Source organism: Ischnura elegans, chromosome 3 (genome assembly GCF_921293095.1).
Source record: "Ischnura elegans chromosome 3, ioIscEleg1.1, whole genome shotgun sequence".
Classification (NCBI taxonomy): Eukaryota; Metazoa; Arthropoda; class Insecta; order Odonata; family Coenagrionidae; genus Ischnura; species Ischnura elegans.
This window is the reverse complement of record NC_060248.1, coordinates 99372518-99389059: the sequence shown is the minus strand read 5'-3', so window position 1 is coordinate 99389059 and position 16542 is coordinate 99372518. Positions and strand designations below refer to the sequence as shown.

The 16542-nt window shown below is 38.6% G+C and overlaps 1 non-coding gene across 1 annotated transcript; it reads right to left on the bottom strand.

The window, feature by feature from the left end:
• Positions 1-15999: 15999 nt before the first annotated feature.
• Positions 16000-16071, bottom strand: Trnaa-ggc. Its single transcript has one exon. It is a non-coding gene; the product is annotated as a tRNA-Ala (tRNA).
• Positions 16072-16542: the final 471 nt, after the last annotated feature.

Sequence of the window (16542 nt, the reverse complement as noted above, 5' to 3'; positions counted from 1 at the left end):
AAAATATAAAGCGGACGGAGAGGGTGAGGAACGACAGAGGTGTTTGATGGGGCAAGCTTTTACGCGGGAAAGATATGTTAAAAACATTTTCACGGGAGAATTTCAGGTAAGCGGGAAAGACAATAGAAATAAGGTGTGGGTTGAATACAAGGAAATAAACCGTACTGGGACGTGTAGGGTGAAGTTTTTTTATTTTCATTTGTTTTCATCACCCCGAAAACAGGTCACTGAAGTCCTTTTACATTGGGAGAAATGACGTTTAACAAAGACTATCACACACAACCATACCCTGGGTAGGTATAAGCTATCCAGGTGGAACTCGAACCTGCACTCGAACCCGCGACCTTCGGTTTGGCAGGCAAGGAATTTACCCCGCTGCTTCCGAGGCCAGTGAAGTTTACTTTGGAAAGGGCATATATACGAGATGGAAATGTCCCACGTAAACCAACCTTAATTGGTGGAGCATTTTAAAAAGTCGAATATCCTCACTCAAGATGAGGTCAAGGCGAGAAAGATTTCACCTTCAAAATTGTTGCAAATTGAGCGCTTTGCTGAGATGTCTTCCGTGAAAAATTCCTTCCGTCGGCAAGGGGTTTAAATTACGGACTTTTAAAAAGTGCTGTATTCCGAGAAGGCGGAGTCCGAGGCCGACTTTCTTTGCGTCCGCTCCCGATTCCCTTCTATTCCGAACCCAGCCATCCATGGTTGCACAAAACATGTCATTTATCGATCAACTCTTCAAACAAACTGCAGGTTATCGACACAATTCCACCATCGGCACACCCCATTTTCTCTTTTCAGGTCACCCGAGGAGGTATAATAATTGATATAGCAGGCCTTAAAAGTATATGTTTAGTTGCTTTCCTTCTAAGGTTCGAAAACTATTGGCCCCTCAAGCAATATGTAAGTAGAGCAATGAGCCGTATTTAATGTAGGTATCCAGCTATCGGAAGAGATGCGAGCGAACTTTTCATGAATGGGACATGAGTTTGTATGAATGGGACAGATATAGGTATCCATTACAAGAAAGACTTTTATTATAACTCTCACAATCACCTCACGACTGCGATGTATATAAATTTTACCATTTAAATTTGAAATTAAGAATGCGGTGAAATTCTGGAGCACTATCATGAAAACGTTGACGATTTCATGTGAAAGCAACTATAAAAATGTTACAGCAGCAATGGTTGACCACGAGGTAGTAGGAACTGACTCTCAAAGTGTGTACCGCAAAAAATGTTTCCTCGGAAAACGAAGTTTAAGTGGACCTAAGCATAAAATCTACTCATTACATCTTGATTGGAGCATAACAGGTTTGTTAATGAAGAAAAACAGCAATGAATTCGATTACTGATGCATCATTAAGTCAGGAATCCACATTTTTAGCATCAAACGATATACTCTCTCACGATTTATCCAGTTGCCAACGATAATTGGTAATAGGGATAACGCTTTTTGAGTACAAAGGTGAGAGTAAAGTTTGTTAAAGGGCACCAAATTTTAGTAAGTAGGTACTTACTATGTAGCAAAGAGTACCGAAAATACCCAGGTATTCCCTCAGTACTTGTAATGCTATAACATGAAGCATGAATGAATGTTTTTTTTGTGAGATATTTGAGAATTTAATCATAGGAAGTGTTACGAACATTTTTTAAAAATATTTTACTTTCTGAATAATAATAGAGAGAAAGTTCAACACCCATCCCTCGAGATTTCTGCTTTTTGTTACAGTTCCATCCTCTCTAAGAGAGGATGTGTGAATAGAGAATATTGTGTGTTTCTTTTTTTGTGTCCCACGAGCCTGCGATTGACTTATTTAGTTTGGCGTGGTAATTTAGGAACAAGGCAACACGACTCAGCGTTATTTCGAGACGAAACATCAAGGCTGATATCCGTGGGTGGATTTAAAAGAGCTGGAAGTTGGGCATGAAGGGCATCCGCGCCTACAGACGTGTCTAGCCTTATTTAAAAATTATTTTTTTATTTTCACTCAAAATTCTCTGTATGTGTATCCATTTGCTCAGGGCGCGATCAAATTGGGCATAGTTGGTAATCTTTAGAAAAAATCATATGCTTCATGGTCAGGAAACACGATGAAAATGGTGAATTATAACAATGATGCTTTGAGAGGTAAGAGGAATAAAGAAATCAAAGGCAATCGCCAGAAAAAATAATCATGAAAGTGGTGGTCTCTCCTCGGGAAAGAGCTTACGGTAAATTGATAAGAGTGGAAGAGATAACTTTTAGACGAAAAAACTTGTACGGTGTCATCTCAATTCCTTGCCTCAAACCAAGAAGAGATAATCATACGCGATAAATTGAAAGATTGTTTTATTTCTTCGAGGAGGTCACTTCAATGGTTGGGGCTGGCAGATTAATTTTTTATTTTCCTTCAGAGCCTTCGGTTGACATTTATTCTGTTGATAATCATATCGAACGCGAGTCACATACGATCTATTCCTTTAAGGTAAATATTCCGTCACTAAAGTTCGTTTCAAATATCTTTGCAACTGAGAGGCAGGCCAAAGTTTGCGGGGGGTGTGAGGGCGAAGGGCACGTGACTTCCTCAAAACCAACCAGAATGCGATGGGTGGAGCCTAGCCTCCGGGAGATGCAGTCTCTTTCTGACCTCCGGAGTGTACGCCTCGTGAGTAAGTTAGCTGTGTCGTCAAGAGGGAAGAGGGTTTTCGAGGCATTTCCGTTTCCATTCATTGGCAAAGTCAAGAATATTACAAATGGTAATCTTCTAGTCGGCCTCTAAGGGCCTTTAGCACTAGGTCATATTCAATAAACATCAAGAGGATTAGAAGAACACAGAATGTTTTTTAAACTAATTTTCTTCATACCCAGCTTCTTCTTCCGGAAATGCCAACAAAATCAGATCACTTCATTTTGACAGGTAGTGCTCTATGAGAAGCCGTAACGCAAGAAGAGAAGATGTAACGCAAGGTAGGTGTGGACTTAAATCAAACCCCAGCCAGTTCCAAACCACATATCTGCGCTCCTTTGCGAACGAGATATTTTCATATCCGTTCTATTTCTAACCCTAATCAGCGTAGGCGATTTATTACACGTAGCAATTTTAGTGAGTTCGCCTCCATCTCAAAAGAGTCATAATTTTGCTATTACCAATTGATTGACGGTACTCAAAAATATATTTCGTAATGATATTGAATTCCCAGGGAACTTCTTGAATTGACAGCAGTTGAGCTGTCCCTTGAATAAAATTTCCAACCTGCCACGTAAACAGCGGTGAACTTCACAACACTTCAGTAAATCCACTAAACCAATAACTTCAAGAAACTGGGTCAACTATGCTGACCTATGCTTATGAAATTGAAATTTCAAGGGAATGCAGCATTAACTCTTTTTAACATTGCCTATATCTCAAGTGCAAAAACTTAACACTTGAGGTAATACTGATGTATAATTTACAAATTTTACATTGGGGAAATTCTATATACGGTCACTATATAGAATCAAAATAACTCAAAAATGCTGGAGTTTGTGTGAAGCTGATAATTTTCAGAAAAAAACATCGATAGATTTGTAATGAACCCTACCCTTAACATTTGATTTTTCAAAATTAAGTGACCTTGTAATGATAAAACAAAAACAAGCGCCACGAATAAAACCAGTCACGAAATAACAATCTGTACTAATGAACAGTACTAATGAACTAATGTACTAATGAACTTGATATTTGAGGTTAAATTTGTGCTTACTACATATTAACTCTTGAAAATAATTGGAACCAACTCGGTGCAGTTTTAAAAAATATTCAGGACAAATATGTTATCAAATACAAGCAATATATAATCAAATGCTTTCGATCTTCCATTGAGTGTGTCGGCTCCCCGTATTCACTAGCATATTCCTATCGGAAAACACGTTACCTTGGTCGCTCGCACTGAAGGAGCGGAGATGTCGGTTATCCCTTTTTCGAGCACGTCATAGTTCTCAGAAATGAAATCATTACCTCAGAAAAAAACAGGGTGAACTCCTTTTTTTTGGAAAAAAATAGAAAAAGCACTCGGGACGACCAACGGAAGGAGGGAGGGATAGAGTGAGGTATCGGGCTTGCGCCTCACGCACCTCTTTTTTTTCGGTACATATATATACACCGGGGCTTCGGAAACCCTTTCCACACTAACCCCTCCCCACCTCTCGCAGGCTTGCCCGCAGTCCATCCCGGGGCAAAAACCTCCACACTCTCCGGGCAACAAAAGGCGGCGACCGCAGTCTTCTTGAAAGCAACCGCGCTGCCTCCTGCTACAACATCGCATGGACACCACGGCCATCAACGCCTTCAACCACCACGGGCTCAGCGGCGGCTGACCATTAAGGCCTCACGGAAGGCGCCATAATAGAGGGGTTCTAACCCCCCCTTCCCCGAACCCTCTCACCCATCCCTCTCTCCCCTGCACATCAACTAATGGCCACGAAAACATCTTTATTGGCCGTATCACTTTCATCTTCCCCTTTGCTTGCCGTCGGCACAATCATCCTCTCAACTTACCCCCACCTCTTCCACCTTTGAGCTTCGTTCTTACCCCTTCCCCTCTACCCCTCTGATCCCCCATCCCACTATCTTTTGGGAGGGGATGGAGGGTTAAGTTTCCCCACCCCTCACTTCCTTTCCTTTATTTTTTAATGGCCCCGAGAGTCAAGCCCTTGATGCCCATTCTACCACAACCCCCGCCCGGGTTTTTGTATCCGTTCAACCCCGATGCACGGGCCACTCTTGGCTATCTATTAGCCTCTAATAATATTCAACCCTTTGTTCCCGTCTGCCTGCCCGTCACGTTGAGCAGGGAGGGTATTTAATAAGTAATAAGAGAGGGAAGTGTGAATTGCATGCGAGGGACGGAGGGAAGTACCACGTATTTCACACCGCTTCACATGTGCCGCGATAGCTTAGGAATTTTTGTCAGCCTCAGAGAGAGATAATGCAATTATCATGATGCCGATATAATAAAAGATAATGCACTGTTCAGTCATCGCCGAAATTGGAAAGGGGTATACCTCTCCTAACCGAATGACACTTTCCAATTTATTGGCCAATAAATCGGCGCGCAATATTATTTACAATATTGGGCGTTCCGTACCGCGTGACACATATCAATATTTATACCAATATTGGACATAATAGTGTTCTAATGTCCCGCTAGAGAGCGCCGTTGTGTTTCCATGATTTTACGTTTTATAAGCATTCCTGCGATTTGAACGCTTCAATCAATAGTGAAACAACTTCTTTCGTCCATATTTTAAAAAATAAAGCGACTTCTCAGAATGAAACCAATGTTTTCAAGCCAAACCGGATGTTCTGCAATGAGCTTCTTTTTTTGGCCACTAGGAGTCAACAGAACTGACTTCTGATTGGAGATTGGCCGCGAGAAAATAGAACCTGTTCTAAATTCCAAATTGGGCAATAAATTGTGTCCAATATTGTGAAAAGGATATTGGACTAGAAATTCGTGTGTGGAGGTTGGACCACATTCCAATATCCAATGGATTGGCCAATAAATTGGGAAGCGTCATACTGCTACGATAGCTTATAGATAGATAGATAGATATCGTAGCTTTAGCTACGATAAATACTTAACAGAGGGATATACCTTCAACTAGCTCCCTTTAAGGACTGTCATAAAAAAAATTTGAAGGATGAAGCATCAGGTTTCCTTATCAACGTACTCAGCTCGTAAAATGGCATTTTTTGTACTCACGTAAACTTCGCGTCCTCTATGATAGGCATAAGTGTAATATAGCAGAGGAATTCTTCTTCTTTTACCGAGTAATCAGAAAGAATAACTCTTCCTTTCCTATCAATTAATTTTAAAAGAAAAGTCGTAGACGTAGCAATTGACTCTAATACATAAATTTGACAGTGCTTTGTCATTTTAAATGCAGTTAGACATATTTTAGATTATAAAGATAACCCTTTATCTCCAAGATCCTTAATGTAAAATCACACAATCAGTAACTTCTAAGACCAACTTTGAAAACGAAAGGAATATTTGATTAACGATACATTCGTCAGTTGAAGAAGTGAGCAAACAGTACAGACTTCATCATCTAACTACGAAGTACCTTGAACTGTGTGTTTCAAACTCCTTCGCAGTTCCAAATTTTAGAGGATTCCAAGCGGTATGTGTTCTATGCCAGCGTTTTAATGGCCCACACCTTCTGCTCTGGCAGACTGGGACTCTCCTCATCGTACCATTACGCATACCTTTTTTCGTACTAATCGGTAGATTCACGAGTATATAAATATAAAAATTGGTTTACTGAGGATATATATTTTCATTCATGTACAAAAAGGCTCAGTTTAAGTAACATTAATGTTTGATGAATTGTTATGATAAAAATTCTACTGCGGATTTTTAAGCATTTTTTTCTTAACACTTCACCATCGTCAATAGTCAGCAATCCAAAGATTGGTTTGACGCAGCTCTCTATTCCTCTCTCCTATCCACTACCCTTTTCGTAGCGACATATTTCTTCTCTCTAACATCCTTTATAACCTGTCCTACCTCACTCATTCGGGGTTATCCCTTGCCCTTCTTTCCTTCCACCCGCCCTTCTATGATTGTCTTCATCAGGTCATCATGCCTCATAGTGTGGCCAACTAAGTTTAACATTTCATTCAAGGCTAATTTATGGAATACGGTTTTTATAGAATGTATCAGTTGATATTACATCAAAGTAGTTGGCAATTAAGGTCTAAAGCTATTCATTTCTTTCAAAACTTGTTCTTCTCACTTCGAATTATCAAGGTAGTGTTTAGTAGTCTCAGAGTCCCCAAACGCCCGCGCTGGTCTCTTTATTATCGAGAAATCAATATTTTCCACTCGATAAACTAAAAACATAAACTACTTCAAAGCACGCTATCAGGTCTTTATTCACGTCGACCAAAATAATTTTGGGTAAGCTACGTTGCGGAATAATACCCCGTCCGACAACTTACAGTATAAAGAGTATCATATCAGGATCCAATCACACGAGATATATTTTCTCTGTTTGATAAGATCAAACTCTAGGCCGTTATTTGTTTTAAAACTGAGAGAATCACTAAGGGAAATAGATCGTTGATGATTATATGATTATAATTCGCACTTCACTCATTGCAAGTCAAAAAGAAAGTGAAAGTCCAGAGGTGCTCGCATGAGTAAATAAATAGACAAAATTCTTCCTGCACTTCATTCCACGCATATTATCACAGCGGAAGGTGAACATTTGAGGCACTTGGATAGTAAGGCTGAAGAAATGTTTATTTATTTTTTTGCAAGAACGACTTTTTCTAGTGAAAGTCTTAGAAACCCAACCACCGGAAAGGTGAAGTAATTACGAGCCTATTATAACGTGACGAGTGCTGAGAGAAAACGCGTTAGAGAAAATAATTGCACCATTACATTTTATTTTGCTTGAAAATAAATATTGACGGAGCGCGGTAGAATTTTATGAAAGAGGATTTTTCCTGTCTCCATCTCCACACTGCTGTCGCAATTACTCACGCTCGCCTCTCGGATGTTTTGCCAATCCTAAATGGCTTCGATAGAATCTCATCTCCCAATCAGTCAATCAAAACGGAAGGGAAACTACATTAGCCACGGCGATGAATTCGTACCCACTTTGCCGACGGAGAAGACAAGAGTTGATCAGATTGACCGCCTACGTTTCCCTAGGGTCTATACATAGAGTCCCATCCCACGTTCGATACGTTTCAACAGCAATATGGGTTTCATCCTTCGCAACCCTCCATTCAGATAGGAAACAACCATTCCTAAGCCTGTATCACTCGATCCTAGGGACTGCTTTGAACAGAGGGTTGGCTTAGTGCGTGTTTGTTGCTGTGTTACTATGGAAACCATTGTTTGCTGCAGGATAGAATGAAAAATTATTATAATCAAGATTGCTCATAAATAATGGGTGCTAAATTTTCTTCCCACAAATTAACTTTTATTGTCGTCTGGTGTCGATACACTGCATCATTGGCCCCCTTTTTGTGTGGGGGTTTTCCTGCAGTGTTTTTTTCCAATGAAAATGGCAGTCAATCCCCTTTAGTTTTCCCCAGGTTATTTTACATTTGTTACTACTTGGTAAATGTAACTTTGTTCACTTCGCATTTTTTTGGACTTTAAAGCATACTTTTATGTCTCTTTTGTTCGAATCTGACATCATTTAACTTCAATATTAGATAACTTGACAATGTTTAATGCATGAAGAGGTTTTAGATGGAAGATGAGACTTTCTAGTCCCAATCTCTCCCAATAAAGATGAATTATTATAATTATTTTTTGCATCGTCAAGAATAGAGCTGAGAAAAGTTTTATTTCCGCACTTCAGTAATTCTATCATTTAAAGGCCTCCTCTATCCTGTATATTAAACGATATTCACTGCTCATGCAAGCTCCCTATCCATACCCTCTTAGCTTCCCCACTCGGAGCCTCTCGCTTAAAGAACCTCTCCATTTTTATTCCCCGACCATAATACACCTCTTCTACCCTCTCCTTATCTCTTTCCTTTCTTGTGAGAGAGTAGCTTTGATAGATATTCTCCTCCTCGTTCACCACAGCGGTCAGTGGTCAAGTTCCTCCTCAGCGTACCGTCCCGAAAAACTCCCACCCCACCTCGTTTGAACCCCTCCAACCACCACCTCACGCTCTCCTTTGAGGTAAACCCCAAACCAATCCCCCCCCCCCCCCATCCCCATTCACTTCGTGTACCTCCCGACATGCTCCACCCGACCGCCAATTAAAGGTCCAACAATCAATTAGTCAGGGGGCCATAAACGTTAGCGGCATCCTTGAGATCGTATTGAGTGGACCCTACCACTCTCCTTACTGCTTCGTGCTCACGGAGCACGAGGGTCTCGGACTAAACCAAGGTTTTTGTGAACGCGCTCGAGTGATCTCTCTGAAAATCAAAAGAAAAAGTGAACTGCCGTTGACGTGCACGGTTCACTTATCATTACTTCATTATGGTTCCGATATGACAAGGGTCCGTCTTGAGTTTCTCTGGAGAAAATACATCGAGTATTTTCCTCAGGACAAAATGTAAAATTACACTCCTCGCTGCACCATCCTCGGTGTGAGCAGATGATAATGACATCTCAATTATACATCACTGAACGACAGAGAAGAATATATTTTCTCCCTTAAATAGCCATTAAGTCAAGAGCTTTCAAATTCAAATATTTTGACAAAGGGTATTTTTTATAATTTGGGCTAAGGAAATAGTTAAAAGCATTCCTCTGTCGGAGAATCATTGAGCTCAAAAGAAATTGATATCGATGTGGAGTCTAAAAAGTTAAAATAAATGTGCACTCGGAATTACGGGTTGGGGTATCTAAAAAATGATTAATTTAAATTTCAATAGCGGTAAGAGCATTTTATTTCTTAAAATCGTAAAGACACAAAGGATTCGCATTGAATTGGAAAACGCGAGATAGATAATGAAACATGTAATTCAATATTCTTATAATACCATATTTCTGATGAGCTTCTTAATGACTTTATTTATCTCCAGTGAAGTTTTCGTGCACGGTTCAATAGCTTAGTAGTATTTAAAATACGGACATAATTCCTTTTTGGAGAGGATTTCCCAGGCGGCTTCTTTTCTTCCAATTCACCGGAACTCACCTCGTCAAAACAAATTACAAAAATGGGACCTCATTAGGTATGATGCAATATGGCCTTATGAAATAACAAGTGCTTCCAATTGATAACTTTTGGAGAAAAATGACAAGATATATTCAGTGAACTCCTTTCTATTGAAACGAAGTTTATTGTAAGTACAAAGCGTAGGCTAATACCGCCTGCTATCATTTATTTTTCTTTTATAGTGCACATTACGAGGAATACTTCTTTGAGAGAAAACCAGATGAAAGTAGCAAGTAAACCTTACACCAATCATAAAAGTACTGCTTGGCACTGCTAGTCTCTAGCGCCTTTTCAGAGTCACAAATTCCATTGGTACCAAATTAAACTGCTCTTTTATGCTTACTAAACATTTATCTGCCGGTGATACCATGTAGGTAAAGCAGCGGGAATTCTTGAACTATGTTTTATGTAGCTACTGTATCATCATCAAACTCGAAATAAATCTCTAAAATAATTTCACTTCTCAACACCTATTTCGACACAAAATATTTTCAAAAATTCAAGAATTAGTTGACGACTTGTAAGTACCGATAAAGTTAACAATTCTGCACTCAATAAAAAGAGGAAATGAATTAATTTAACTATAATTCTATCATGATAGACTTAGACGAAGTAAATTTACCGAGCAACAGTTACATCCTTAAGCTAAGTGAATAATAATTAAGCAATCCTGATTTAAGGACCAAATTCATGTAGTTATATAGGTTTATAGATCAGTATAATGGGCATAATATATGAGTTTTATGGGGTCAGAAACAGCGTCCCTTCCATTCACCAGGGAAGAGCCCGGCTGATGAGGGTGGCGGCCCCCTCGACGTATTTCCGGCCTCGCAATCAATAGCAATCTTCCGACCAGCATCACGCCTCCGTTCGCCTTATCGCCTTCCCTGCTCGAAATGAGGTCCGGTCCACGGACGTCCCTCCCCCCGCCTCCGATCCGATAGACCGGCCATTAATGGTGTCAGGTGTTCACTAATGACCGCGCGTCCCACCTTATCGCCACCAATCCGACACCCTTTCAAACACAAACACGGGCAAAACTAACATAGTCTCCCTCCCCGGCCCACTCACCACCATCAAACCATTTACACCCACGGTCCAACCCTCTGATCGCCTCGCTCCTGTTATCCTGAGACACCTACCCCCAAACCTGAAAAAAAAATATCCGTGCAGCATCCTCCGGTTGCTTCAGCAGCGACCAGGGAGACGGAGGAGCAGCACATGTTTTAGTGCCGTTTCCTCGTTTCTACGGAAGACGTGTAGCGTTATCAGGTACACGATAAATGAAATGATAACTCGAAGAGAGATGTAGGATAAATATGTACACATCAGTGGGAGTGAAATCTTTTTCAGGATTTATTGGAAGAAAAGTCTAGTAGTGAAGGGATGGAATGGAGGAACCTGAAGTACGAAACGAGAATAAAGGTGCTAATGAAAATGGAAAAGAGGGTGGAGAATGACTATAAAGAGGCAAAGAAAATAACTGATGCGGCATCCATATTGGGAAAAGAATTATTTTGCATTTCAAACGTAGGAAAGCTCTCGAAATTCTCAAAAAAAGCTCAAATCAACGCAAAGTTTTCTGTTTTTTGTTAATCCATGGCGAAATTATTTTCAGTCAGGGAATGCTCACAATTTCCAGAGACAATAGCGTGGAAAATCAAAGCTTTTTCCTTAAATTGGAAATCATTTTTCACAATTGCAGTGCTCGAATCGCAGACTTTTCTGTTCATAGACGAGCCAACGTTGACTGCAAATAGACACGTTTATAAAACAATTTAGTTTTAATTTTCGAATATTTATGCTACTAGATTGTACGGAATCAATCCTTTGATAGAGCATTACATTCTTTATGGAAATTAAAATTGATAAATAGTAATAAAATAGAGAGATCCTTGTATGTTAGGACGATAGCTGCAACGTCATGTTTCTTAGAATGACTGACACTATCTTTCTGATACACATGAAAGTCTAAGGATTCAATAAAAAAAGGAAAAATGACTGATAATTCAGAAAGTAATATTTCCTTTTTTTAGATATTTTTCTATATTAAGGTGAGAATTTGATACCGGAGTAAAGAAACTTCATTTAACTGTTATTACATTAACATTTTTACGTTGATTCATAAAAAATTATCATTACCTGACCGATTAGAAAAATGTTTTTGACTTGAAAGGTATTATTTCTTGTTGTAGAACGGATTTTGAGTAAATAGAGGGAAAAAATCGAGTGAAAAAATGAATGAATGAATTGAATGTCTCATTCATATCCAAAATGAGAAAATTAGCAATAAAAAGAAGTCCTTGAGTTTTTAACGAAGAGAAAATATTTCCCTTCAAACAATTTTTTTTTCATTTCCAATACTATACAGTTTTAGAAAAAGCCTCAGCCACGAACTTTCTATCGAAGACGCAACCTGAGAGTCTGGAGTTGTACTGCAAATGATGATATAGCGTTGAAAAATATCGTTATATACTTGCCTGCCCGAATCCTATCAGAAGTTGATGCGGTATCGGCCAACTAGGAAAAATGATAACATCCTCGTTCCCAGAGTACACGCCTGGCAGCATACACGCAGAGCCACTCACCAGTGTTTTTTTACCTCGGGTCAACACATTTACCGGATATCGCTCGTGTTCCACGTAGATAAGTATATTATCCATTACTGGCAATTTGTATTCGGGACCCTATTCTCGCCTTACATTATTCTTCCAGACGTATCTCCGATACGTCACACCTTCTAGTCGTATGGAACTGTAACAGGTCCTTCGCGTCTACGATTTTTAGATTTAACTAACTGCTTTTCCGGGATCTTGAAGTTGAAAAAAAAATTATCGCCCAAGACATTAAATCGGTAGAAATTTTCCCCATTTATATAAATGTGAGAGGTATAAAATATTCATAAAAATGGTTTTTTACCTACCTATTATATTTCCCTCCATGCCTGAAAATATTTTATCTTCATAGAGTCGGAATAATTATTCGATCCGAAGAATGTACATCTAAAGGAGCTGTGTTGGGTTTAAAGTGGTTCATTACAGCGGAGTGACGACGATCACTCTTTTCCTGGAGAAACTTCTCTTTAATTTTATTGAGCTATAACTATTCACCCTTTTTAAAAATTCGTTTTATTTTATAAAATACCGTATTCCCATAAGTAGCGCAGAAATAGAATAAAACAAAAATACTAGGTGAACATGGGGCAATGAACCTGGCTGGAAAAGGAAATGAGGGAAAATAATCCACAAGGAAAATAAGAATGATACACTCCTCGACTGAGGTGCATTTCATTTTTTATTTCCCGAATTAAGAGTCCAGAAAATACGTTGGAATAATTTCTTGCCATTTCAATTCCATTGAAATTGTCAATTGCATCGCTATTCATCAAATTTAAGCTTACTTCAATCTCAATGCTACTTTTATCTATCCTTGTACGAAGTACTCTGTCAACATCCATTATTTTTCCCATGCATATTTTACGAATGGTTTTATTTTTCTACCTTAATTATGGAAATTATTCGTCTAAACCATAGCAAAAGTATGCTAGAGTTAGTATTGTCACCTGCAAAAGAGTTGGAAGTATTCTAGAAACACAAACAAGAAGGTTAGATTAATGAAATCTTTAAGCGTTAGCTTCCGGTTGAGTTTTTGTTTAAAGAGTTATAACAATAATTCCTCCGGTGTCAATTTCCACCTCAATATTACGATCCGAAAGTTTGCTCGAATAGTTGAGGCTAGAGCTCACCCTAAACTGAACCAAAGGCAAATAAATTTCATACGCACTGGGGTGAGGAGGTCCAGTTCTAATCATTGGGGCACCTCGCGATTGTAGTTTGGCAGCGTTCAAAGGTTGTCCATGTCTCAGACAGGTCAATGTCCACAAAAATCTGAAGAATTTACCGCATACCTCTCCTGATTTAGGTATTTGTATTCCGCTCTCTGTAATTCATTCATCGTCGCATATCTCATCCAAATACTTTTCAGCTTCGTAGGGCTTCAAAGTCTTTAAATCTAGTTGTAATTATGCGAAATTATTGATGATGATTTCATTTATCTCTTAACCCACTTTATCTTCTTAACCCAGTATAACCCAATATCGCTTCTAAGTAACACCTAAAATGTATAAACTTACAGGTCTATTTAGGAAATATCTGAATTGCGCATTAATTTGTGGCGTAAATTTTAATATGAAATCTTTATCTGCCGCGATCATTACGAATGAGCGCAAAATTTTCAAGTTTTCAAAATGAGAAATCATTCGATTTGATTTCTTCCAGAAGAGCTCTGGGTTAGAAAGGGTGAAGCTATCTCAAGTGGAAATTTTTTAATAGTTTATTTATGTCAATTTTACAGGTTTTCTATGAGACCTAATTTTCACTAATTTAATAACAGAATTAACACCATGTTTTCTCGAACATTAAATCTCATTATGGGGATACATGCCTCTCAGGATTAATTTTTTAGATGTAATACCAGATCTGGGTCATGAGTGAGATGTACCTACCACTTGAAGTTACGACTGAATGAATTCATATGATAATACTCGGTCATTCATGTCTGCCCAGGATAAATCATACTCTGAGAATGTACTTGTAGCTGCATTGCTTTCGGCCGTAGGTGTCAATCAGGATATTTGCAGATAAAATCATTTTTATAATACAAAGACGCTATTTTTGCAATATTCAAGCATTTATCCAACAATTATTTTAACTGTAAGTAATAATATCAATGACAGAAAATTAAAAATCATATTGCTGCTAATTCCTTTACAAATATATACCTCTGTTTACTGACTTCTATTACTTTTATCCATTATATTTTCATCTTTTCTCTTTTTAATTACATTGTTATCATGGCTAGCTCAACGATTCTAATAAAAAGTAGACTCTAACCGTCCTTCCATGTTATCAATTTTCCTATGTATCCTCTCGTTCCGTTTCAGAACTTACCAAATAGCTGTACTTCTATCAAATTCCTTTTTTATGTGTTTCGCGTGATTAATATCGAAAACAAGTGGACTAAATTCGCCTTGCGGTAGGCGACAGCATTGAAAATTTGGCGTATAGGTAGTCAACCAAAGTAAAATATACTGAACCTATCTTAGTTTACCGAAGTAAAAAATACTGCACAATCAGCATTGAGCATTAAAATTAAAAATGAATCTACGTTCCAAAATTAAATTCTAAGCCTTTTCTTGAAATTAATATCGCATTCTCTAAGAGTGGCAAGTACTGTTTAAAAATTCATGCCAGTTCGATACAATTTTTGAAGCGAAAATATTCTTCTTCTAGCATTCTTTTGATTTTTTATTTCGATATTTTAGCGCGAATTACGTGGTGTACCAAAGCAATCGTACCAGAAATATCCTGAATTAATTGCCTGATAAACTTTGAGCTTTTTTAAAGGTATTTTGTAGAGATGTGGAGCGTAGGAAATTCGGTGAGACTGTGGGGAAAGTATGGCTGAGGGAGTCTGGAGAATTCGAGTAGGAAAACGAAGGAATGCGACAGATTCCTCCGAGAATGGACAGATCTCCATATAAGGACCTTCGGAGGAATCTTTCTCTTCTCTACCTGCATGCTCTTTCCTTCTCCCTGTCCCTCAACGAAGCTGGACTACTCTGCCACCTAACTTGATCCATTTTCTGTAGTTCCCTGACTTTAATTACGGAGGGCCTCGTAAGGAGGTGGGTTTTCGACTGCTCCATGCAAGGCAAATACTTTCCGCATATATGTACTCATCAAAAATATTTTTCCGTCATAGAAAGCATCCATTGAGATTGCTAGACAAAATTAGGACACAAAAGATGTGGCCAAATCAATCCTAATATTTTAAATTTCCCTATTTTTCCCGCTATTTCAACCCACCATTGAACCATTGTCATATAAGTAAAGTTACTTCAATTATGGTAATCATTGACCATTAACTCAAAACTTACTCGGGTGGCGTGCCTTGCATGCATAAATTTATTTATATAATAAACATACTATCAGTAGCCCAAAAAGCCTTATTCATTGCCCTTAGTTGATAAAATACAGTAAGACGAATATTTGACTAATATTTCATAAAAATGACGTATGGTTAATTCCTCACAACAACCTCCTTATTCAGACGTCGATGATTACCCGGGAATCCTCAGACCATGACATTCATGTGGGCGCACATGCTATAGTTGATGGCCGAAAAGTGTGATTGGTATTGCCGCCAAGGTATTGCAGGATTAAATTATATTTTAATGATGCTTTGATAAATAATTGTCAACTTAAGCGTAACTTGAAGCTTATTCTTAAAGTTATATACACCAAAGGATGAAGTTCGCCATGAAAAAATATTTGACTTAGCCGGGATTCGAACCCGGATCTCCTGATTGCCGGTCAGGCGTGCTACCAGTTACACCACCAAGCCATCTTTTCAGAGCGAACTTCGGGATGGGTTTTAGCGAACAAGATGTTGATTCCTTCAGTGCTTATTCTTAAAGGTAAACTTAATTAAATTCATCCTCTATGTCTGTGCCCCTAGAATATACCCAACTTGCTTACAGGTGACAAGATTAACTCTCACATTTTTTCACTCCTTGGCAAGAGGAAGCAGCGATGCGGAATTAATTCCCTTAATCTATATGGAATAATTAGTAAATAGCAGCTATTGGCTGGCACTCCAATGCAACTGGATTAATTTCCTAATGAATCTACAGAATCATAAATGTAGAGAGTGTGTCAAAGCCATCTTTGACAGAAAAATCGAATTTCATGGGAACTTTTCATAGAATATAAATCGGTATTTTCGCAATCATCGTCAAATTTAGTCGATGAATGAAAAAATTGGTAAAAGTGTTTTCATTTAGATACAATTGAAAAAATCCGCTCAATCTCGTCG